Source organism: Mauremys reevesii, linkage group 7 (genome assembly GCF_016161935.1).
Source record: "Mauremys reevesii isolate NIE-2019 linkage group 7, ASM1616193v1, whole genome shotgun sequence".
Classification (NCBI taxonomy): domain Eukaryota; kingdom Metazoa; phylum Chordata; order Testudines; family Geoemydidae; genus Mauremys; species Mauremys reevesii.
Window position 1 is genome coordinate 71,659,136 of NC_052629.1, and position 23,680 is coordinate 71,682,815.

Consider the following 23,680-nt stretch of genomic DNA (forward strand, 5'->3'; position numbering starts at 1 on the left):
CAACTTTTGTCTGAGAAGAAACCTGGAGAACCTTTAATCTAATAACTGAGTGTGGTGTTGAAGAAGTTCTAAATTGGAATCATAGCTAGTGTTTAGTCACTTCCCCACCAATCCCTTAGATAACGCTATGTGTTACAGTGCCCTTTCAGCCCTGGAGCTACAGAGCCATTGCCAAGAGTAAGCAGCATTCTCTCCATTTTTCAGACACTGAAACTCAAGCACAGAGGTTTGCCATCTTGCCCATGTTGCACAGTAGGTCAGTGGGCAGATCTCATGACTCCCAGTCTGTTGCCCTACCAACTCCACAGATTTCTTCATCCTTTTTCGTTCCTACTGCCAGTGCTCTTATGATGAAGAGAGTAAACTAGATAATCCGAAGTCCTGCCATGAGTGCAGGGGACTGGACTAGATGACCTCTCAAGGTCCCTTCCAGTCCTATGATTCTATGAAACCCACCTGTTGAAAATGGAATAAGAGATTTTGGAGGGCAAAAGTCACACTGGTAAGCAATGACACATATGACACTGCTTAGTAGTTCTGCTGTTCAGAGAAACAACTGGAGTGGGGCTGCTGGGTCCTGGCTTCATCTCTGTTGTCAGGTCTGTAGAATTGCCCTGCCTGCTGTCCGTGGCCTGGGTGGTGCTGTTGCACAGTGGTGCCCTTTCAGAGATTGCCTCTGGAGACTGCGTTGGGTTTAATTGCTGCTGGCAGGGGTGGCTCCAGGCCCCAGTACGCCAAGCGCATGCTTGGGGCAGCATGCCAGGAGGGGCGCTCTGCCGGTTGCCGGGAGGGCGGCAGGCGGCTCCGGTGGACCTCCCGCAGGCGTGCCTGCGGAGGGTCCACTGGTCCCGCGGCTCCGGTGGAGCATCTGCAGGCACGCCTGCGGGAGGTCCACCGGAGCCGCGGGACCAGCGGACCCTCTGCAGGCATGTCTGCGGGAGGTCCACCGGAGCCGCGGGACCGGCGACCAGCAGAGCGCCCCCCACGGTGTGCCGCCATGCTTGGGGCGGCAAAATGGCTACAGCCGCCCCTGGCTGCTGGAGTTAGCCTGATCAGCTAATCCCTTTTGTGCCTACAGTCTCCTGCCCCAGTAACTAGAGAAGCAGCAATACTTGGCCTCTGGGCTGGTTCCCTTTCCCTCCCCCCTCCCAAAAACGCCCAAACCACTTAGTAAATGACTTCTCTTCAGGCCTGAGCAGCAGCTTCCTTTCCTCCCAAGAACTACTGCTCCTTGGATGCAGCCTCCTCAGGCCTGATTTCAGGTGGAAGAGAGAGGTGTCAGTGTGTGCGTATGGGGCAGGATTACTTCCATATGTGTGTGTGGATGAACTAAAGGGTATGCCTATGCTGAAATTAGACACCCGCGGCTGGCCTGTGGCACTTAACTTGGGCTTATGTTCGGGCTCCAGGAGCCAGCGAGGAAGGAGGGACCTGTAGCTTGGGCCCCAGCTAGGGTTGCCTGGAGTCTGGTTTTCAACCGGAACACATGGTCAAAAAGGGACCCTGGTGGCTGCGGTTGGCACCACTGACCGGGCTGTTAAAAGTTCAGTCAGCAGCGCAGCAGGGGCCCAGGGCTAAGGCAGGCTCCCTGAACCTGGGAGCTGGGGGGACAGAGCCTGCGGGCGCGAGGTCAGCACACGGAGCCTCCTGGCTGCCCAGGCATCTAGGTGTTGCAGGGACCTGGTGGCCGCTTCCAGGGAGCCTCGGTAAGCACTGCCAGGACCCTGCAATCCAAACCTCCGCCCGCACCCCAACCCCCTGCCCCAGCCCAGAGTCCCCTCCTGTACCCAAACTCCCTCCTGGAGCCCGCACCCTTCCAACTCCCTGCTCCAGCCCCGAGCCCCCTTCTGCACCCCAAACCCATCATTCCTGGCCCCACCCCAAGCCTGCACCCCCCAGCCAAAGCCTGAACCCCCCTGCACCCCTGCCCCAGCTCGGAGCCCTCTCCCGCACCCTGAACCTGTCATTTCTGGCCCCATCTGGAGCCTGTACCTCCAGCTCAGACCCTATATTCCCCTGCACCAGTAGTGTAGCTAGTGGGGTGCAGGGGAAGCAGCCACTTCCCCTCAGCATATTTTTCAAAAGTGGCACCTGAGCGGGGTGTCTGGGAGCTGCCGGAGCTCTGGATCCCTGCGCAGCGCGGCTCGGCGGCGGGAGCAGGGAAGCTGCTGTGGCGGCAGCTCAAGACATTCCGGCATTAGGCAGAGTACCGGCGGCTTCGCAGCATGGAGGGGTTGCAGCGGGGCGCCCGGCTCAGAGCACGGAAGAAGAAAATGAGGGATGGGAGGAGGCGCTGCCGCTGCCCAGGCACAGGTGCTGCTGCTGCTCCAGCTCCCCGGGTGGTGGGGTGCAAAGTGCCCCCTGAGCAGCGCTGCCCACAGGGGGATGTACCGGCTGCTTTGCAGGTGCAGGGGCCAGCAGCTGCAAGGGCTGCAGCGACCGCTGCTGTGGGTGGGCAAGGGAGCGCGGGGCTCCAACCTCCTCCTCCTCTCCCCAGCAGCACTAACATGCGCACACGGGTGGGGGTGTGCAAGCGGCGAGTCTCCCTCCCAGCTCCTCTCCACGGGCGCAGCCAGAGCCGCGCATTGCAGGACTCCAGTGCAGCCCCCCGTGCCTGCCCAGGAGGGGTGCGCACTGCCATGCAGGGCAAACGCGCCCCGCACAGCTGCTGCGAGAAGTCTGGCCATAAACAGGGGATTAGCTGCAGCTGCCTCCCTCTCCTCCCCATTCCCGCTCTCTCGCCAGCGCTGGACGGCCGGAGGGCGGGCATCTCAAGGTAAACACACGCTTCGGTGTTGTTTGCCGCCCTTGTAAATGGGCGGCAAGCGGGGCGCTGCATTCTGCCCCTGGCAAGCGGGCGGGGCTTCATCTCCGTTCCCCGTGGGGAGCCGGCTCCTAGGTCGCGCCAGACTCAGCGGGAACCAGTAAGAGCTGGGCGCCCTGGCGCTGTTGGGGAGGAGGAGGTAGCTTATCAGAGGCACCTGGGCAGCCAAGTAAGCGCGGACCCAATGAGCGGGGTGTCTGGGAGGGGAGGGCGAGCATGGCCGGAGGAGCCAAGGGGGGGCATGGAGCAGCTGGAGGAGGAGCCCAGGGGGGCATGGCCAGAGGAGGAGCCAAGGGGGGGGCGCCTTTTTTATGTTTGCTTCCCCTGCACTTAGAACCTGGCTACGCCCCTGCCCTGCACCTCAACACCCTGCTCCAGCCCAGTGCCCTCTCCCACACCCCAAACCCCTCATCCCCAGCCCCACCCCAGAGTACCCATCCCCAGCTGGAGCCCTCACCCACCTCCCACACCCCTACATCAGCCCGGTGAAAGTGAGTGAAGGTGGGGGAGAGCGAGCAATGGAGGGAGGGGGAATGGAGTGAGCGGGAGCAGGGCCTCAGAGAATGGGCAGGGGCGGGGCCTCGGGGAAGGGGCAGGGGCAGGGATGTTCAGTTTTGTGCCATTAGAAAGTTGGCAACCCTAGCTCCAGCCCAAGCCCAAACTTCTGTGCTGCAATGAGCCAGAGTCAGCTGGCATAGGCCAGCCACAGGTGTCTAACCGCAGTATAGACATAACCACAAATACCAGGGGTGCGGAGGGGACAGGACGGGACAGGTGCAAGATGGAGGTGAGCCCTGTGGGGAAAGGGAGAGGAGCTTCAAGACTTCTTAGGCCCTGTTAATCCTGGCTGGTGTCCTGACTTTTTGGCTAGGTATATGCAATTTAGTTATCTTAAGTGAAGAGCAACTGAGATGCTAGGGTTAGCATTTTTTGTATATGAGGATCTGCTAGCCTCCCTACTCCATTGTGGCTGCTGGCTGGCATAGCTGGTGAAGAACAAGGCTGCTTGGGTTTTTTTAAATTCTTTTATTTCTAAAGATTAATTTGCAGTTTTGCAATCTTCACAGGAGAAAGCTGTTTTCTGTTTGTTGAACTCAGTGCATGCTGACTGCCAGCCACTTAACTGCTTAGGATGGAGTTCAGTGGAAGCTAAACTCAAAATGGGCCTCTGGTTAACTCTGGTTGAGCCCATCTGCACCCTCCCGCCCCCATTTCTTCCCTGAAAGTTGTTGAGAGTCCTTCCATCTTCTTTTAAAAAATAAAAATTAAAAAAATCCTCCCTTCATTTCCATACCAGTCCCAGAAAGAGAGGTTTGATTTGGAGAACTGCTTCTGTTCTCTCTACATTCTAGTTTTTGTGGAGGGATTATTTTTTATGGGAAAGATAGAACGGGATACTGAGGGGTAAAGAAGCAGTGCATGAAACCAGCGTGCTGCATGGGTCATCTGTGTAGTGGAGGTACCCTGTGATGTTTTAACATGCAGCTTTGAATTAAAGAATTAAGTTTAAAAAGAGGAGTATGTGCTGTCTACAGCCTTCTGGCTGCTTTAGATACAGCTTGGGAGAGCTTCTAGCCACTGGCTAGTCTGCCTTGTAGTCACCCCTTACGGAAACTGTGCTGTTTGAACTTGGGAAATATTTTATTCTAAACTTTGGGGAGTTCTGTTTGCCGCCCTGCCCCCCCCCCCCCCCCGCAATGTAGCTTTGTTTTTACACCAGATGTTTTTTGCATTGATTTCCTCATCACCTTGTGCACAGACGTTAGTTAGATCCAGTAAGAAATAAATATTCTTAATCTTCCTTTGGGGTGACGTCTTGATTAAATTGGGCCTCTTTGATTTTTCAGAGGGAGTTTGATTTCTTTTCTGTTGTTTGTAAATAGCTGCAAAGTACCGGTGCCTGAGTTGAGGGAATCTGGGGACATCAATCATGTTGCTGGTTGCTATGATGATTCTTTCTGGTTTCAGTACAGTAACAAACACGTGGGAAATCTTCTTTCGTTTCTAATTCCCCTTCTTTGGAATTACAGCAGCATTAAGGGTTCTGGAACCTGGTCATTGACCAAAAGTGCTTTTTCCTTTGATGTCCACATCTGAGGCATTCCTTGCCCATTCACTCTAGATGGTACATTCCAAAATTAGGATCATCATCTTTGCTCCGCTCTTGATTTCTTTTCCAGTGCCCTCTGCCCTACACCATCCAAAATGGGGAATTTCTACTCCTGAGCTCCCCTCCTTCACAGCACTATTGCTACTCAGCCCTACAGGAACCCCCCCATCCCTGCCTAAGATGTCCAGCCCTGATTTTCTTCTTCACTTTTACCTTCCTGTCTTCAGTGCCCTCCTACACCACAGTCACTAACTTTCAGCTCCCTGGGATGAGCTTGCCAGTCCTCCCCATGTTTGTTAGTGTGGTTGACTGAACTTGAAAGTTCATAGTCATTTTTCCTTGCTCTGGTCCAGGCCAGGGTTTTAGCAAAGTATACCTTGCACACTTATCTTGTAGAGGAGTAGAGCATTTATGGGATTTTGAAAATTGACTGAAAGGGGAATGCAGAGGAAAGGGGAAAAGTTGCAAAATGATCCTGTGGTTCATTAATCTGTTGCAGACAGAGAAGAGAAGATGACCTTGAAGCGAGTAGCTGAGGGTCTATTTCTCAAAGTTTCTTGCCTGTTAACGTCATGGTTTGGACACCCCTGGTATCCTTCCACAGCAGCATGATATAAAGTTATATCCTTTTCAGTATGCTTTGAGCTTGGTTTACGTGTGTAAAGGAGGCATAGCAGTACCTCCACTTTGAGCTGTAATGTTTTCAGGCATGTCCAAGAGAAGGTCAGCAGAAATACAGGTGCAGAGTTGCTACCTCTCCATACCCAGGTGACCGTGTACATGGCACTGACTCAAGTTAGGGGTGGTTTGACCTTCCCTTCTATAGGCTTGTGTTGTCTGATCTGCTGAGAAATCAGATATCTTTGTGCTGCGTTACCAGGCACCTTTCATTCCATTTGCAGAGACCCGTCTATAGAGATGGGCACTGTGAACCCGGCGTTTTGCCACTTGTTCTGAACGGAGCCTCTGTGCACAGCTCATGTATCAGATTGGGTAATACATTTTTCTGTGTTGTTGTTTTTTTCACCTCTTTGGTTAGGTCAGTCTTGAAGCACATTGATTCCTGGTTTAGGAGCTGTCACCAGGGCCTAACACTGGCGAGCATAGCTGTTTTCTGACTGCATTGAGATTGTCTATCCTGATGTTGGCAAATGGAAGCAAGGCCAAGACTGAGGGTGGTTCTCTTTGGATCCATGACCCTTGTGGCACACTAAGTGCTCTAATGATGAAACATGGCAGAGGCTTGACACAGCTACCTGACTTGTTGACTTTTTCATTAGAGGTGAATGGTCTTTTTGTCGTAGTGGAAGTTCAATTTTTTCATTGTAAATGACTTTAGTGCTGGATAGTGCTCTGGAGACAAAAGTTGTTTGTTCATTGACCAGGTGCAGAATGGATAGCCTTTCATAGTGCCCCACTCCTGTGGCTCGCCCTGCCCCAACTCTCTGCTAATTAGTTGTTGTTGCAATTGTAGCTTTTGTAATGTGGGAACTGCACAGAGACCACCAAACTTGATGGAACCAAAGTCTCATCTTCTTTCTAAGTTAGCATATAGCAGTGCTGTATTTTGGCTTTTCCTGTAATATCCCATTGAGATATTTCAGCTGTATTGTACTTGCATTTGGTAATTGAATGAGACCTTGACTCTGCACGGACTTCTCCCACTCACTACAGTACTGGGAGATCATCCTTATTCCGTACTATGCTAGCTTCAGTCTGTTAACAATAGATTATCTCTGACAAATAGGATTTGGATCTTGGAAAAGTCCACAGCCCCTTCCCCTGGCTGCTGTAATCAGTTACAGGGTAAGAAGAATCATGGAGGGAGAGAGGGGACAGTACCTATTTGGAGGAGCTGTTTGCCCTTTGAATGCTTTTTCACTGCTCATTTCCATAGGTTGGTGACATGGTTAGCGTCTTCCCTCTTCTTAAAGTGTGCAGTTGGAGAGGGCGTGGAAAGGCTTTCCTTTTGCCCTGATATTGTTTTTGGATCACAGCGAGAAAAAAGGATCATATTAACAGGTGGCAAGTCTTTGAAGTACATTAGAACCCACTTCACAGAGAAAGCAAATCCTCTCTCCAAACTACAGATAAACAATAATGCTTTCAAACCCTCTTCAAAAGGATCAAGGTGAAACTCAATGTGCAGTCAGTTCTGGGAGAGCTCCTGCTTTGTCACAACTGGCGAAAATATTGTCTTCCCTTTTGTGCTTCAATAACAAAGCTCTTGTTTGTTATACGATTGTTGTTCCCCGTTTTATTTTTCAAAACAAATTGTTCTTTTTAGAAGAACAGTCACCTTGGTGGAGGTGGACAGGTGGGTGAAGGGGGAGGGACAGAGATATCTCCTGAGAGCTCTGAGGGGAACTCAAATGAGGGGAAGGGAACTAAAGTTCAGGTTGGTTGTATGAATGCAATTCAGAGCTATTCTTTGCAAGTCTGATATTTAGGAGATTAATATCTTTCTAACAATTCTTTGGTAGTCCCTTTTTACACAGATGTGACTCCAGTGCCCACACTCCCAGTCCCATTCTCCTCACCCTCTTTCATATGCTCAGCAAAAGCAAGCCCCTGGTGGCACACATTATAAGTTACGCAGATGCTCCATGCTGGCTGAGGAGGCAGGGGGATAGCAGCCTACCAGGAGGATGAGTTGAATGACACTGTAGCTGGCTGCCTCAGGAGAGGAGGAGAAGGGAAGCGAGCCTGGGGTCATTCCTCATAGGTTGCCATTTTGTTGTCTGCAGTACAGACTGTTCTGAAACTTGGAAGGTGATGGTGAAAATGAAGCCTGTTTTCTCTTAGATTGGCATCTACTTTCAGTGGCAGATGCATGGCCTGCAAAAACATATGGCAGAGTAATATGACTGTTTTTGAAATGGTGAATGAATAAAGCCCGTGTTTGGGTGGGAAAGATGGGTGTTAACATGTCCATGATGGTTGTGATGTCATAATTTTGCAGAAACCAAGTTACACAAGCTATAGGAAGCTGAGGAGGAAAGGGTTTTCAAAAAGCAAACTTCAAGGAGGAATAAGAAACAGAAGAAAAGTTGTGCTGATTATTTATTTATTTTTTCTTTAAGATGATTTTAAAATATGTGTGCTATGAGGGCTATTGGGAGAATTCAGCCCAGGGTCACCTTTAACAAAAAGCTGAGTGTATAGACAAGGCTATTGAGAAGTATCATGAAACAGTCTTTCCCGCATACAATACCCTGGGCCGGAACAAACCAGGAATTGAGAGTCTGAGCACTGATGGGGTGGGATGTCGGGGGGGCGGGGGGAGTTTTTTAAACGTGTCCTTCAAGAAAAATCTGTGGCAGGAATTCAAAAAGGAATAAGACGGGGGGCGACAGTAGCCAGGATTTGCTGGGCTTTTCATTCCTTTGTTTGGTTATCTTGCATAAATGCTTTAGCTGAGACTCTTTCAGTAGCTGCATGGGGCCAGCTTGCAACACAAACCCGCTCGAATCCAAATGTAATTTCCCCGTTGTGCATGTTCTGGCTGTGACAGCTCGAGTTATGAATGTAAAATAGGAAAGAAAGTTCGGAAGAAGGGCCAGGTCTGAAATGTTAATGAGTGCTGAATTACCCAGGGCTCCCAGAGGTTGGGAAAGGTGATGCCTGGATTTTAAATATGTGACTTCATTTCAGTGCACCTTGGGGAGGAGGCAGGGGAGAGAGAGAGAGACACCAGGCTTCTGTGCTTCTATGGTATTCAGTTTGTAGCAGTAAAATTATAAATGTATATCCACGTGTGAGATGAGAGAGGAAAAGGGATGGGGGAGTCAGGCAATCAGCGGTGACTCTGGCCCCCTCCCATTTGGGGGTGCAGAGGGGCTGGGTTTGTAATTGTAATTGCATTAGTGGTTCATTATAAATCAAGCATTGTCCAGGGAATAACAGTTCCTTCTCCCTCCTCCGCTCTGCTTGCTTTGGGGTAGCCATGCCCGATCTAGGGATGGCTGCATCAGCCTTAGTAACGATGATGCTTCTCCCAGTTCCACTCATGGAGGAGTCATTCCCTCTTCTCAGGATGGATATAGCAGAGTGAGTGATTTCCGTTCCCCCTTCACTCTGCTTGCAGAAAAGGCATCTCACCCTGATCTTAGGACAACTTACCACTTGGAGGAGGCTGAGAGGGCAGGAAAAGGGCTTTTCCTTCTTCCGTATGCCACTTGCACAGCAAAGAGAAATAGCAAGGTTTAGAACTCTCCTAGCTTCTTCCACGTCAGTTTCTGCCAGGCCTGCTCTTAACTTGCCCCCTCAGTCTGTCTCTTTCTCTTTTTCCCTCTTCCTTCCATCTTTTGTTACCATGGAGAATGAAATGCTGGCTCCATTCAAGTTGTCGGCTGAATAGGTTTTGAGGTTGATGGATGGTGAGAATCTCTTATCCCTCCACCTCCCTCCTTCTCCAAACACCGCCCCCGCCTGGTTCTTGACATTTTGCTTGCCAGAGAATGGCCATTAGGAAGAGGGATCTGAAAAGGAGGCTGGCAGTGTCCTGCTGAGATGCTCTTTCAGTTTCTTGGATGAGATCAGCAGCCGTGAGAAGGTCTTAAGGACTTTGCTGCAGAGCCTCATCCTCAAGCTGGCTGAAGCATGAATGCTCACTTGAGTGCATGCTCCCCCTTCTCCCCACCCACTTTCTCCAAAATATCCAGAGAAAGGAAGATTCATATGCAAGTCTTGCCTTTGCTTGTGGCTGTGTTTCAAGGGGGTGATGTAACCTCTGCGAATTGAAGGAAAAGGTAAGGAACTCTTCGCAATGAATATCATAGTCCAAACTCACTCTTTCTCAGATAGTTCATGTAGGCTTCATCATACAAAAAGTGGAATTTCTTTGCTGCAGTCTGACTTGCCATGTTCCCTGGCTGCAACGGTGAAGTTTGCGAGTGTGTGTGTGACTGTAATGACAGCTGCCCCTATCTGTGTTGACAGTCTCCTCACAGCATTAATGCCATGTTGTCTGACAGGGTCCTGAGCAGAGATTGTTTACTATCAAATTTGTACAGTTCCTCCCAACAGAATAGTGTTGGATTGTGTATTTTGCTGCACATACCTCCAACTGCTGAGGCCCAGATGTGAGATGTGGTGTAGGGGACATGGCCAAAATGCAGGATAAAAAAAGATAGGGCAGAAAGCTTCAAATGACGGTGTTATAGAATCATACAGAAAACATTTCCCCCGTGGTGATTTATCGCTTCTGATGTGAGATAACAGCAGATTTGTGAGGGTTCAGGGTCACGGGGGGTGTACATTTGAAGGACATCCCTGTTAATGTTTTGAAGTACACTCTGCACATGAGTGCTGGGAGTGTGTCCCCACACTGTTGTGCTGTCTATGGCTCTTGCTGCAGTCAAAGGCTGGATGTAGAGGTGGATAAATATCTGTGGCTTTTTAAATGAAATGCAGGCGTTTTTCCAGTTCGAAGTGGTTCCTAAACAGGTGCTTGTTTGGGAAAATGTCTATTTTTGTGAAATTCTTGCTGAAATCCTGATACAAAACATTTTAGCCTCTTGATGGTTTGACAAACTGCGTTGTGTTGAATATTTTTGCATTCTCTTTTTCTGATTGCTGCTCCAGCACCTTAGTTGCCTGGTATTTCTGCTTCCTAAGATGTTTCTGATTTATTTTGTTCATAACCATTTATATGAGCAAAATTTTGTTTAACCCCATTGTTTTTGTTTTTAAACAAACTGGATGGGCTTGCAAGTATGATGAACCAAAATTCAAGATTTAGTCCATTGACTAGCTCACCACTATTTGCTCTGGTGTAGCTGGAAGTGATGATCCCTGTACTAGTGTATTTGGATATGAATTCTGTTGCTAGCCATATACACCTCTGGACATCAGAATTTGAATTCTAGTGTAGGCCACAGGTGAAAATCTGTTTTGGTACTTACCAGCTGCTGTGTATTCCCAGTGGAGCTCCTGGCCAGTATTATCTCCCCCCACCCCCACCCCCATCCCGAAGTGTTAGATGGACAATTGATTCTGCTTCAAGGTAACATGAACTTGTTTTCACTGCTCTGAAGCCTCTGCCTGTGCTTGGGGTCGTTAGACAAGTACATCGTCCCACACCACCACGGGCTTTTGCATCTGTCCTAACAGCTCAGAGTTCACTTCCCATTGATACTGCATGTCCTGTTTGTTGTTGGATTGTTGTCTCCCTGCTGGAGATTTCCTACTGTGAGGCTGCTTTTGCTGTTGTGCCAGTGTTGTCCAAAATGCTAATATGGTAATAGTTCAGCCTTTTGGGATGTGGAAGGGGAATTTTTAATGAGCACATCAGAGGGGTGTGTGTGTGTGTGAGTGTGTGTATGATTATACCACTCTTATTCTTTAATGAGTTTGCTCTATAGACCATAACATTTGCGCGCTCTCTAAGCTTCTCAGGGATACCTCAGACCCATGCAGACATTATATACCCTGGTTACCCACATGGGTCCTCGATCATCAGAAGGGATAATGCTGTACTTCAGATTGTGTGGATTTCATGGTTTGAAACTGGTTGGCTGGGGCATTGGATAAAAAAATATTTTTCAAATAGCCTCCCTTTACCCTAAATTCACCACTGTGTCAGATGGAGTTGAAAGAAAGTGATCAAGTAAGAAAGGAGGGATAGAGGTCCAGTGGGACACAGCATGATATTGGAGTTGAGGATTAGCTTCTGAACAGATTCTTAACCTTATGTTTCCATTTATAAAAGGTGTGGGGGAAGGGAGGGCAGCTGTTTCAACCTGGTGATTGAAGGAAGCTGAGACGGTATCAGACCTGAGGCTTGGGTTGTGCATTCGAATTTCTTCTGTAAGGTCTGCTGCTGTTTTGATTTGGATATTTCTTTCTGTATGGAAGAGGATGGGCGCCCATCTGTTCCTGAGCGTTCACAAGATTAAATGCCACCACTTTTTCTCCTCTGCTCCCCTGTGGGGGTTTTATGATTACTAATAATCTCGGGTGCTGTCAAAAGTTTTCCTGGGCATTCCTGACTTGGATTTCAGCATCTGAATACACTTAAAAGCATCTTCCCATTATTCTCTAGACAAGTATACGTGGCTTCAGTTGAGTCACCAAAGTTTCTCCCCCTCCCCCACCACCACAAAGAACCACCCTTTCTGATCTTTTACCTGCTGGGAATCAGTCTGACTTTCCCTTGTGGCTGAAACTTCTCAGGTTCTGCTCTTCCACTGGTGCTTGTCAGCTTCCTTCCATCCGGCCTTCAATTAAATTATTCACAGATAAAAATTTTAACTGCCTACTGATTTAAGATTCTTGTCTGCTCTAGCAGCTCTGTCACTCAGGCTTTTTTATAGGTTCCAAGATTAAAGGCCTTTTTCTGTATATATTTTGGTTAGTGCTATTAATCTCCATGGGTGGCACTTTTACGCCACTCCCAGGAATAACTCCTGTCTTTAGAAACTAGCACTCAAGTAGTGGACACTATGCTCCAATCATTGCCCTATCCATTTCCTACAGTTCCCTCACTCAGTGCTCCTGTGCCATTTTTTGTGCCGATTCCACTCTTGCTGACAATGGCTGTAGTAACCAGGAGCTCCCCGTAGCTATTGTTCTTACAGAGCCCCATGTATTCTGTAGCTGCAGAATTCATCCTTTGCCTTAAAACTATGTTTCCAAATATAACCTTTACGTGTAAAAAAAAAAAAAAAAGAGGACTAGAAAGTCCCTATGTTTGTGAAAAAAATCTTCCATATGTGAACTGTGTGAATGCAATGTTATCTTCCTGAGTCTGCAAACAACCTGAAGCAGCTGGGGTGTCAACTCCCCCCCCAATACAACTTCATTGAATTGTTAACTCTGACACTTAATAAAAATTTGATGTTAGCCTTAACTGTTTCATTGCTGTTAGCTAATGGAAGATATGTGCATTCATCACTGTTGGGTGTGGGAGTGGCAATGGGGCAGCTGATTGCTATCAAGAATTTCTGGGGTAAAACTGCTCTATTCTATACAGGTTCTTACACTGCCCTCATCACCAGAGTATCTGAGCCTGTTTCAGAAGTCCATTTAGCCACATGGCTAATATCTGTCACAGATGACCTTTGTTTCCCTCATCCTCTTCCCATATGGAAAATTACGTCTTTTGTTTTATTTTGGTTGAGGTTGTTTTAATTGTGTTCATTAGGAATTCAAGACCACAAGGGATATTTCAAGTCAGCTCCTCCATCCCTGCCCCGAGGGAGGAGGGAACGAGGAGATGCACCTCCTACTTATTGACATAAGCTGTCTGACCATGCTCTGGCTACCTCCTGTGTTTTCTGGGTGCCAGAAACCCAAACTGTCTCCACTGAAGTTGCCTAGACCTTCGAACCTCTCCCCCACCACTCAAACAGCTTCTACAATGTATTTATGCCTGGCCAGTACAAACATCTGCAGTGCATTGGAAATCTGAGTGCCATGTAAAATAAGTTTGATTTGATGATCAAAATGAATATAAGGAATGCCAAACTGACTGTATTGTTCACTTTCATGTGGAAGATTTTTCTGGATTCCATCTTTGAATTTATCTGAGGCTACTGCTAAATCTCTGCTGTGCCTGCTGCAATGGAGCGCCAGAGGGACCTGGGAAGTTTGCTGCAGAGCTCAAGGGTCCTTGTATAAATGGAATCCTTCCTGTTACACCCTTCTTGAGATGTGTTAGACCTGGATCAGGATGAGTACTTCTACAAATAAATGCTATTTTTGGAGAGGGGCAATGCAGTTTGAAGATACCAGCAGATATATAGTGATATAATATGCAGAGGTTGAAAAACTTACCCAACATCTGCTAGGCAGGGTGCAGAATGCCTTTCTCCCCTTTCCCTACGTTGTGCTCTCTACCTCCTCCCCATATATATCTTCTTCCCCCCAAATCTGTCTGTGCCATATTCTTCCTTTGTATCTTATTCTGATCAATCTTTTACCTCCCTGTTTTATATCCACACAGTAGCCAGAAGAGAGAACTTATTAGCCAGACTGATATGAAAGATGGGAAGGGCATCATCGTCCAGGGTCAATGCCCCGGTGAGAAGGCATCTTCTTTTTCACCCCTTACACAACTTCTAGGAAAGAGCAGCATGATAGGAATCCTATCAGACTGCTGTGCCTCGACCCCAGTCAGGTTCTTGATCCTTCTTATCAGCTTCTGGTTGGTCGGTGTTTGATAAACAGCTTATCCTCTCCCAGCTAACCCCCCCGCCCCCACCTCGCAAATAGCATGGAACTAACATGACATTGGCCTTTCACCACATAGTTCACTCAGCTCTGTAATAAGGCAACTCCCAACCTGGAGCGGCCTACAGTGGCAAACTGGGGCATGACAGATGGGCTTGACTCAATTTCCCCTCGGGCCAGCTATAAAAAGAGTACTGTCTCTCTCAATGTCCAGTTCAAAGTCCCACCTTGAGGCATAATTTATTCATGTGCATGTACAATAGTCCATAGAACCGTCATGATAAAACGATTCTTCCAGTTCCCCCAGTAAAACATATAAAGGTAATGTGATTTTTCCATTCACCTCTCCATGAGCCCACCTGAACACAAGTCCCTGTTCCTTTCTGCCCTGATTCCAGGGACCCAACTGCCAGCCATCCACCTGAGTGACCAGTCTCATGACTCTTCTACCCAAAACCTAGTCCAACAGCTCAGCCCGCTTTAGCCTGTTGCCACAGGCTCTCTGGCTCAGGAAGGTCAGCAGGCTTAGCCCCTTTCCTGACTATCAGGCAGCTGTCACCTGCCCCTTTTCTTGCTGTTTGTCTGTGCTCTCAGTCAGCACTCCTCTGGCCCTTTTCTGACTGACCATTTACATGGCCTAAGTGTCTTCTCTTGAACCCAACTGGAGATCAGTGGACCAGTGCACTGGCCTCTTGTCTCTTAAAGGGCCAGTGACACCCTGTGAAAGCCCCTTTCCCAATCCCTTTGTTACATAGATTGTAAGCTTTTCGGGCCAAGGACTGTCTACTAATCCATGTTTGTTTAGTGCCTAGCACAGTGGGGTTCTGATACTGGTTGGATCTAGACACTGCCATAATTATAATTGTCTACACTACTCCACGCTGATAAGGCCTCAGCTGGAGTATTGTGTCCAGTTCTGGGTGCCACATTTCAGGAAAAATGTGGACAAATTGGAGAAAGTCCAGAGGAGAACAACAGAAATGATGAAAGGTCTAGAAACCATGACCTACGAGGGAAGAGGGGAAAAAATTGGGTTTGTTTAGTCTGGAGAAGAGAAGACTGAGAGGAGACATGATAACAGTTTTCAAATACATAAAAGGTTTTTACAAGTCGGAGGGAGAAAAAATGTTTTCCTTAGCTTCTGAGGCTAGGACAAGAAGCAATGGGCTTAAATTGCAGCAAAGGCGGATTAGATTGGACATTAGGAAAAACTTCCTAACTGTCAGGGTCATAGGCGCCGACTCCATGGGTGCTCTGGGGCTGGAGCACCCATGAAAAAAATTGGTGGGTGCTCAGCACCCACCGGCAGCTCCCTGTGGCCCCACCCCGCCCCCCTGCTCCAGCTTGCCTCCGCCCTTGCCTCCTCTGCGAGTGCACTGCCGCGTCCCGCTTCTCCCCCCTCCCTCCCAGTGCTTGTGCCGCGAAACAGCTGATTCGCAGGGCAGGGAGCAGAGGGAACGCGGTGCGCTGGGGGAAGAGGTGGGGCCGGGGCCGGGGTGGGGTGGGGATTTGGGGAAGGGATCCAATAGGGGCAGAGAGGGGGTGGAGTTAGGGCGGTGACTTTGGGGATGGGGTTGGAATGGGGGTGGGGCCAGGTGCAGGGATGGGGTGGAGTTGGGGTGGGTCCAGGGGCGGGGGTGGATGCAGGCACCCACTGGTGCCGGAGAAAGTTGGTGCCTATGGTCAGGGTAGTTAAGCACTGGAACAAATTGCCTAGGGAAGTTGTGGAATCTCCATCATTGGAGATTTTTAAGAGCAGCTTAGACAAACACCTGTCAGGAATGGTCTAGTTGTTACTTAGTCCTGCCTTGAGTACAGGGGCCTGGACTAGATGACCTCTTGAGGTCCCTTCCAGTCTTACACTTCAACGATTCTGTAATAAACATAAATAATAATAAAATAATCGGAGCCTTCTTTCTGCCCCATTCCTAAGAAAAGGAGCATTCTGTATGTTCTCCCCTGTCACCTCAAAACCTCCTGACTTTTAGATGGATGGTTGGGGTTTGTCTCCTCTGCTCTAACTTTCCCTCTGACTACTGCTGTTCTGCCTTTCCTTGTGCCTCCATTTCTGTTCTCCCCGAATGAATCGCTCCAGTGGCTCTGTTACTGCCAAGAGTTTTCCCAAGGGGCAGCAAAATGAAACTGATCTGACTCTCCTCAGTTTCACTTTTGCCCCCAAGTTCTTAATAGCAGCAGTGATAATGGATTAGATTAGTTTGGTTTCCACTGCTGCAGCTTGGAAAAACCCTGAGCAGAACAGGCCACTGGAGCGGTCTTTTCTGCAGACTTAGGAAGACGTTGTCTGCGTTGGTTTACATTTGGTTTACATCTGGCAAGTTGTCTTCATAACCTTAAGGTCTAGAAATTTCATTTATTTTAATGTAGTGTTTGCCAAAGCCTCCTACCAGCCCCCGTCAGGTGGATTTTTTTTAAACCCTATATATGTACGGTAATATTGGCAGGTCTGAATGCGAAGACCTACCACTGCTTTCTCCATTTGCTCATTTCCTTATCTCAGGTGTCATTGACTGGAATATCTTCACCTTTTGTCTCCTGTACAGAGTAAACTCAATTACAGGCATATAATTAAATCAACATTGGGGAGGATAATTGGGATTTCAATGGCCGTATCTCTATGCAGAGCCTACAAGCTGTGATTCAAAATAAGAGTTTAGGTCAGAGGTTCTCACAACAAATTTTTTGGTGGACTCTTGCTGGCGGTTGCTCTGACAGTTTTCCGAAAATACTTTAACTTTAGGAAAAACAAATCAAAATGTACATATATATGTCCAAATCATTGTCATTTATTTAAGTAGGCTTTTTTTTTCAGATTCAATAATAAAAATGATGTACAGTTGTCTCTGTTCTTTACTGGATCTATACAGAAACACAAATAAGGTGCTTTACATGTTCTGCTTTGTTTGGTTGATTTTTTTTTTAAAGACTTTTTTTTAAAGACTAGTAAATCTGCTACTGTGAAAAGTGATATTTGTTAATATCACTTTTCACAGCAGACTTATTCAGCCCCGGCAAGATGGGGGACAAATTAAGCCCTAGATGGGGAGGTGGGTAGGGAGGTAGAGAGGGCCAGCAACAATATGGGGGTGAGGCTGGGGCTGGAGCTTGAAACCCTGCAGCTGGGGGATGGAGCCCGCTGCCACACAGCCAGAACCTGACGCCCACTACCCCAGGGCTGAAGCATGAAGCCCTAGCCCCACCACCCCTGGGAAAGTGGGGAACTCACACTAGTTGCCTGCTCCTACAATGTTTGTGGCTCCAGAAGGGGGCAGGGATCTGCTCCTGCTAGGGGAGCAGAGGCTGCTTTGCCGCCGCCCCCCCATCATCACCCAGGAGGCTGTGGCCGCAAGAAAAGCCCTTGGTGGCTGCATGCAGCCACAGTGGCCGCATTTGAGAAATGCTGGTTTAGATTATTTTTCTGGCGTGTTGAGAGGCCTGTGTATAGGAGCAATTTCCAGCGGAGACAAGATGTGTTTCTCCACTAGCTCAGCACAGCAGGGGCTCGATTCACTTCGTCTGCTAGAGTGGCTGACCTGCAAACCAAGTGGCTTCTAGTTCAAAGCTCCAATGTACTGAGTTACTGAGATACAGCTCTCACAGGATGGGGAAGATTCAACTAATTGGTTAAGCCATGTGAGTGCTTGCTGCAAAAAGACAAACGCGCAAGTGAGCCAGGCTGATTTGCTCAGCAATTTAAGGTTTGTATTTGCATTTGTCCATCAACTCCACTCCAGTCATTCTAAATGCATCCGTTACCTGGGTTCCCCACCTCGCTCACTTCATGATTTCACTCCCCTTGGTCAGTGTCTCGGACACACTCCCTGTGCCCAAATCAAAGTTCCCAAATCAAGGGCACTCAGTATGTGTGTGTAATAATATCTTTCTTCCTGTGGAAGCTAGGGGTTCTGGCTCTTTGCCTGTAGTTCATTTTACATTATGCAGAGCTGTATGCCTTCTGCCTGTGTAGCTCTCAGCCTGCCCTAGCCTGGATTTGGAACACAAAATCAAAATGAGGGACTATAAAACAAAACATAACAGAGGAAATGTGACGAGATGTGGGATTAATCCCATTAACATAAATACTGTTCCCTCTAACCTCAGTTTCCTGAGTCAGTGTTTGATGTCTATTTACCGTGAAGACTGAGAACAGCCGGCTAGGATGGGATGGAATCAGATTTGGGTGCAACATGAGGGACGCCCATCGTAATCGGGTGCAGCTGAGGACTACACGCCTCAAGGCCAGCTGCTGGCTATTTCAGCTTTGTTACTGTGAAATCCTATCCTTTAGTCTCATTCCAAAGAAGTGGCATTTGACACCCTCCTTCAGAAATGTGGTTATCTCTGGTTGGTTGTACACTGTTTCCCCTCAGCGGTGGTATTGGCTTTCTGTTCTGTTTTTGGAGGAATAGGGAAGAAAGGCTGTTTGGGAAGGGATGCTCAAACTAACTCAATTTTACATCCATCCCAAACAATATCTGCCATCATTTGATGGCAGAGAGGGATTATAATGTGGATAAGAAGGTGCAGAACAGAGCTCCTGGAAAAATCTGTCATATTTCACTGTTGTTCGGGGATTTTGTTCTAAAAATCTCTTCACATTTTGCGACATGTTGGGGTCTAGTCAAGCCTACAAGGAAGCCTGTCTAAAGGCAATAGCCCATCAGCACAGTATTACTTTAGATTTAAGACCAGATTTGGCTCTCAGATACATTCGTGCAACTCGCATGGACTTCAGTGAGGGCTGTGCATATGTGGATCTCAGAGCAGAATTCTGCCCTATAAACACAATAAGGGTAATGTGATCTAGTGGACTGAGCCTCCTGAAGTCTAATCCCAGGTTGGCTGCTGATTTGCTGTGCAACTGTGGGCAAGTCATTTAATTTTCTGTTTCTCCATCTGTAGAACGAGGATATTTACCCACCTTTGTAAAATGCTTTGAGATCCTTGGATAAGTACAGAGTATTATCTTCCAAAAGAAGGCCAGGCCAAGCAGTATAGATTGCCAAGAACTCACTGCTTCCCCCAGTGTAGCGCACTGGCTTGTGCAAATGACAGTTTCCTGGCAGTTGATCTCAAGAGAGTATAGGCCCAGTTACATCTGCTGCTTAAAGGAGTTCTCTCTTAGCTCAAGGGGAAGTGGAAGTGGTTTTGGAGCTAAAGGACAAGGTTTCTTGTCCCATCTCCACAGTTATATGCACTTTATCTAGTAATTGTGTCTGTTGTTCAAAGCTCATGGATTTGTTGCCCCATGATGCAAACATTGCTGGATACCATTAACAGTACGTCTTATCAGCTGCAAGCAGCAGCACCTGCCTTTAATTCAAAATCCATGCACCTGGAGCGATTGGTGCATTTTAAATATGTTTAAATGAATAATAAATTTTGACTTGTGCCAAGTAGAGTGAATAAGTAGAGTGAAGAATTCTCTGTCTGATGGATGTAAGTGGTGTCTGGAATCAATTGAAGAATATAGCTTCATATAATCAAAGTGAAATACTGTAGATGTTTTTGGGAAGCTTAGTTACTAGCTCAAAGGAGCTCAGGGCTAAGATCCAGGCTAGTAAGTACTAAGTACTGTAGTGCTTTGTGTTGAGCATACATTGGCTGTCATGCTTAACTCAGTATATTACTTTTGGGGGCTGTTTTTGAGTCTAGAGAGCCAGAGCCTAATAAAATCCTTGAGAATAGATCCCTGAGCACCATTTTCAAATTCTCTTTTGCTGAGGAGTCTTTTAGGGAGTGTCTGGGGATGCAGGGCAGTGAACAGGAGCCTGGTTCCTTGCACATGATTCAAATGTCAGAAGAGAGGATCTCAAGAGCTGCAAAGAGGATGTGGGAGGGAACAAGATCCTGTTCTTTTTGGACCTCTGACCTAGCACATAGGCAGACTGCGCAATGTGCAGTCTGGCCAAGCTCAAAATAAAGTATTTGGGTCAGACTTTTCCTCCAGGGATGCTCAGTGCTCAGAATGTTTGTTAGGGAATATTGAGAGAAGGCAAATAATCCTGTACTGGGCTCTGCTGCAGACTTCACCTATGCTTGAATAACAGCTTTCTTCTTGGGACAGACTCATTCTGTTTGATGTCTCTCTTCTTTGTATACAGACATATCTCTCTACTAAGAACTATAGAGTGCTTCTTTATTTTCCACTTCTGGGCTCAGCAGGCATACTGTTTACATGTGCTGTAGGGTGGGTTGCCAGGGGTATTTTGTGGAAAAGACAGCTATGTTGAGGTTTCTCCCCACCAGAATATTTAAGGATTTTTTTTTTTACCGCCTGAAATTGTGATTTTGAAAGGTTTTTGTTGTTGAGTGAAGAGGAAATTGTTCCTGAAGAAGTGTGCGTGAAGGCTGGGCTTATCACAGTGTGCTCTAGCAAGGGGAGACTAGACAGGGATCAATGCAGAACTGACTGTTTAGGCCTACTGTTGTTGAGACCCTGCCTCCTCAGCAGATGACAGAGAGGAAAATGAGCCTGTTAGTGGTAAACAGTTGCTTTTCCACTTACCTTGCAGGTTTTGTTTCCTATGTGTGGCTTTGCCATGTCACTGATACCTACGTTATGAGGTTTGCAGTGACCATATTATAAAACACTACTGTCACAGTGACAGGTCAAGCTGTGCTTTAGACTCCTTTTGAATATAGCTTCTGGAGTACAGCTTCACCCCTCTCTGGGTGGGATCACATGCCGCGTGGTCCGTGCCATTCTTAGACTGAATTTCTGGGCTGCACCGCCCCCCTCCACACACCTCGTTTACCAAATGTAGTAACATGACTGGCCCACCTGTGTTTAGCACCTGCTAGCCCTTTTCCTCTGGGCCCAGTGGCGGATGGAAGTAACTCAAAACCAGCTTCTTCAAACAAAATATTATTTATTTAACCAAAGGTGAATGTAGCAAGCAGGAAAAAAAGGGATAAAACAACAAAAGGCCTGTATGCCTGTGTCAGGCCTAAAGTTCATCCTTTCCTTGCCAGTTTGGGTGAGTTCCACTTACCCCAGATGCCCTGCTCCTGGGGGAGACAGGCCCTGCAGCCTTCTCTCCCTTTCTGTAGGAGGCTCATTTCCAGCTGCTGCCCACTCACCTGCTTTCCTCTCTAGTCCAGTGTCTTTACTGGTTTAGTGCCCCTTTTCCCAGGCCAGAGTCCAGGATCGGAATAAACCTTGCCAGCCTGGCTGGAGCCAGCTAGGTGGGCATTCCCAATTAGTAGCTCTCCCATTGTTCCCTTAAGGTACCTCAGCTGTAATTGTTTTGATTCCTGTTTGTTTCCCTGTAACAGCCTCCTTTCATTTAATTCCTTGCAGTCAGGCTGGATAATAGCAAATTGGTAAACACAGATGCCTATGGTAATCATAGAAATAATCCGAATATCTCCCTTATTTTCCATGACTACAATTTTAAAATCAGAGTTGAATCTGAAAACACAGGTTACTTTATCACTGCTGATGTTCACAGATGATTTCCTTAGAGAGTGGTCTCCCTCTCATTAAATGGAGATGGGTACCACAGGATGTGTCTGTTCTGGAAAACATCACTGCCCCACTGTACCTGGCATCAGTATGTTAAACTAAGCTGTTCTTCCTCTTGGCAGGTGCACAGTGCCCTTTGCTCAGTCTGCTTTTGGTGCAGTGTAGCCTGGCTCTTCCTCCAGCTCTGCACACAGCTGCTCAGCGAGGTAAGAGAAAAATGGATGTAACTGTGATCATTTTGGATTGGGTGGTGTGGGGCAAGGGACAGGATGAGAGCAGCCCTCTTCCTGGGATCTTTGGTTTGGCAAGTTGCTGACATGGTCATTTTCTCAGTCTAGGAGATGGTGATGAATTCACCTTTCCCTCATTAGGTCATAATACACTCTGCTCTCCCTTGTCTGTTGCCGTTTGTGAGGTGCCTTAGAGTACAAGTAATGCTTTGCAGTTCTTTAGAAATTCTCGAACATTAAAAAGCTTGCTGGGACAGGGAGTGTCCTTTTGTTCTGTGTTAGTACGGTGTGTAGCACAGTGGATTCCTGGTGTGAGATTGAGGTCCTAGATGCTACCATAATGCACATAATAATATCTCTGTGAAATAGATAAATGTGTACATCATTTTACACCTGGGTAAACTGAGGCATGGCAAGCAAGTCAGTGATAGCGTTTTAGCCTGGAACCAAGACTCACTGGATAATGCATCCTTCTTGCAAAACATAAAGAAACTATAACATCCTGGAGTGTGATGCAGCTGTCAATAAGTAATCTTTGCTGTCCTGTCCAATATGCACTTGAAAGTCGGAATGCTTTGTGCCAGAGCTGTTCAAGGGGACATTGAAAGGCTGCAGTTGGCCTCTCCAGAGTGTACCCATAACTGTGTTTTTAGTGCCAGTTAGCTGTAAATTCAAAAGCAAATCTGGTCTTTGTGTGTAATGATTCACATCTATCCACAATTTGATGGGAACAATTGTCCACATATTAAGAGAGCTAACACATGCTCCGTTGTATGAACTGCATCTGTGTTCCAGCTCTTCCCAGGTGTAGGTGAATCCCGTTCTTTGAAGGCAGAGTACAGGTACATACACAAATGTATAATGTTGAACAGAAGCTGGGGACGAAGTGAAGCCAGCTGTGCTCTGGATGCAGAGGGAACGACTGGCTGCCTGATGTAAGGCACAGACTAATCCAGACACAGCACCAAGCACCCAGGAGAGGTTTTTGGTAGGAAAGGATAATGTCTCACTGCCAGACTGTTGGAGCCTCTTATGTTTTTTTCTCACTCACCCTCCAAATCTCCTCAATTATCTTTCTTTCTCCTTCCCTTCTGCTCTCCTCCTCCCTCCTCCATTGTCTACCCATTATTCAGAAGGTAGCACACAGTGGCTGATAGGAATATATTGTAGTAGAAGAGGTGGGCTGAGGACTATGAAAGAGTTAATGGGTCCCACATGGCTGCTGGAGCCAGCTCCAGCCAGTGGTGTTGGAACAGCAGATTGAGGGGTAATTTCAGGTTGGCTTCGGGGAACAGTAGAGATAAGAGATTATGACTGATCTCTCCCCAGCACTCCCTCAGCTGCTTATCAGCATGATATTTAGGGCTGTGTGTTTGTGACCTGAAAAGGATGTTCTAGCACAGGGTTTCCAGCCCTGTGGGCCTGCTCCTCTCATGTCTCCTTGTACTGCAGTAATTAATACAATCACTGAGAAGGGGGTGTATTAGAAGGGGAGATGCAGGGTCACACATCTTGGTTTGGTTTGCGTGCAGCCCTTTTTGTATTTAATGTCCATACCTGTTTCCAAGTTGGGCTGATCAATGCTGGGAAATAAAGCCATGTTAGCACACTGTTAGCTCACATGTTTAACACTCTGTGGAGAGGTTAGCCATGACCAGCTCACATGATTTTAAAAGATGACAGTCCTTGTGTACACTAAGTGCTAAGTTGTGCGTTACAACCCAATGTCATTTCCCAGAGTGGCAAGCCCTTAGATCTCCCTGCTGTCTTGGAGACTTGCTTAATGAGCTCCCTGGCATGCAGTAGTGACATTAACTAGCCTTGGTGGTGGCTGCTAGCCAAATCTCCCTGTGCTA

The 23,680-nt window shown here is 47.5% G+C and overlaps 1 protein-coding gene across 9 annotated transcripts in view; it reads left to right on the top strand.

The window, feature by feature from the left end:
- The window catches only part of NDST2 (N-deacetylase and N-sulfotransferase 2), a 259,472-nt gene that overhangs the window by 85,812 nt on the left and 149,980 nt on the right, over nt 1–23,680 (top strand). For 2 of the 9 annotated variants that reach the window (XM_039546500.1, XM_039546511.1), the window contains exon 2: nt 21,717–21,800. The exons of 3 other annotated variants lie outside the window; for them this stretch is intronic. The gene's annotated coding sequence lies outside the window, so the exon portion shown is untranslated. Of the gene's footprint in view, nt 1–9,425; nt 9,686–17,800; nt 17,825–21,716; nt 21,801–23,680 lie in introns of those variants that run through there. 4 more of the 9 variants (XM_039546501.1, XM_039546502.1, XM_039546514.1 and 1 more) reach the window with 4 other exon arrangements.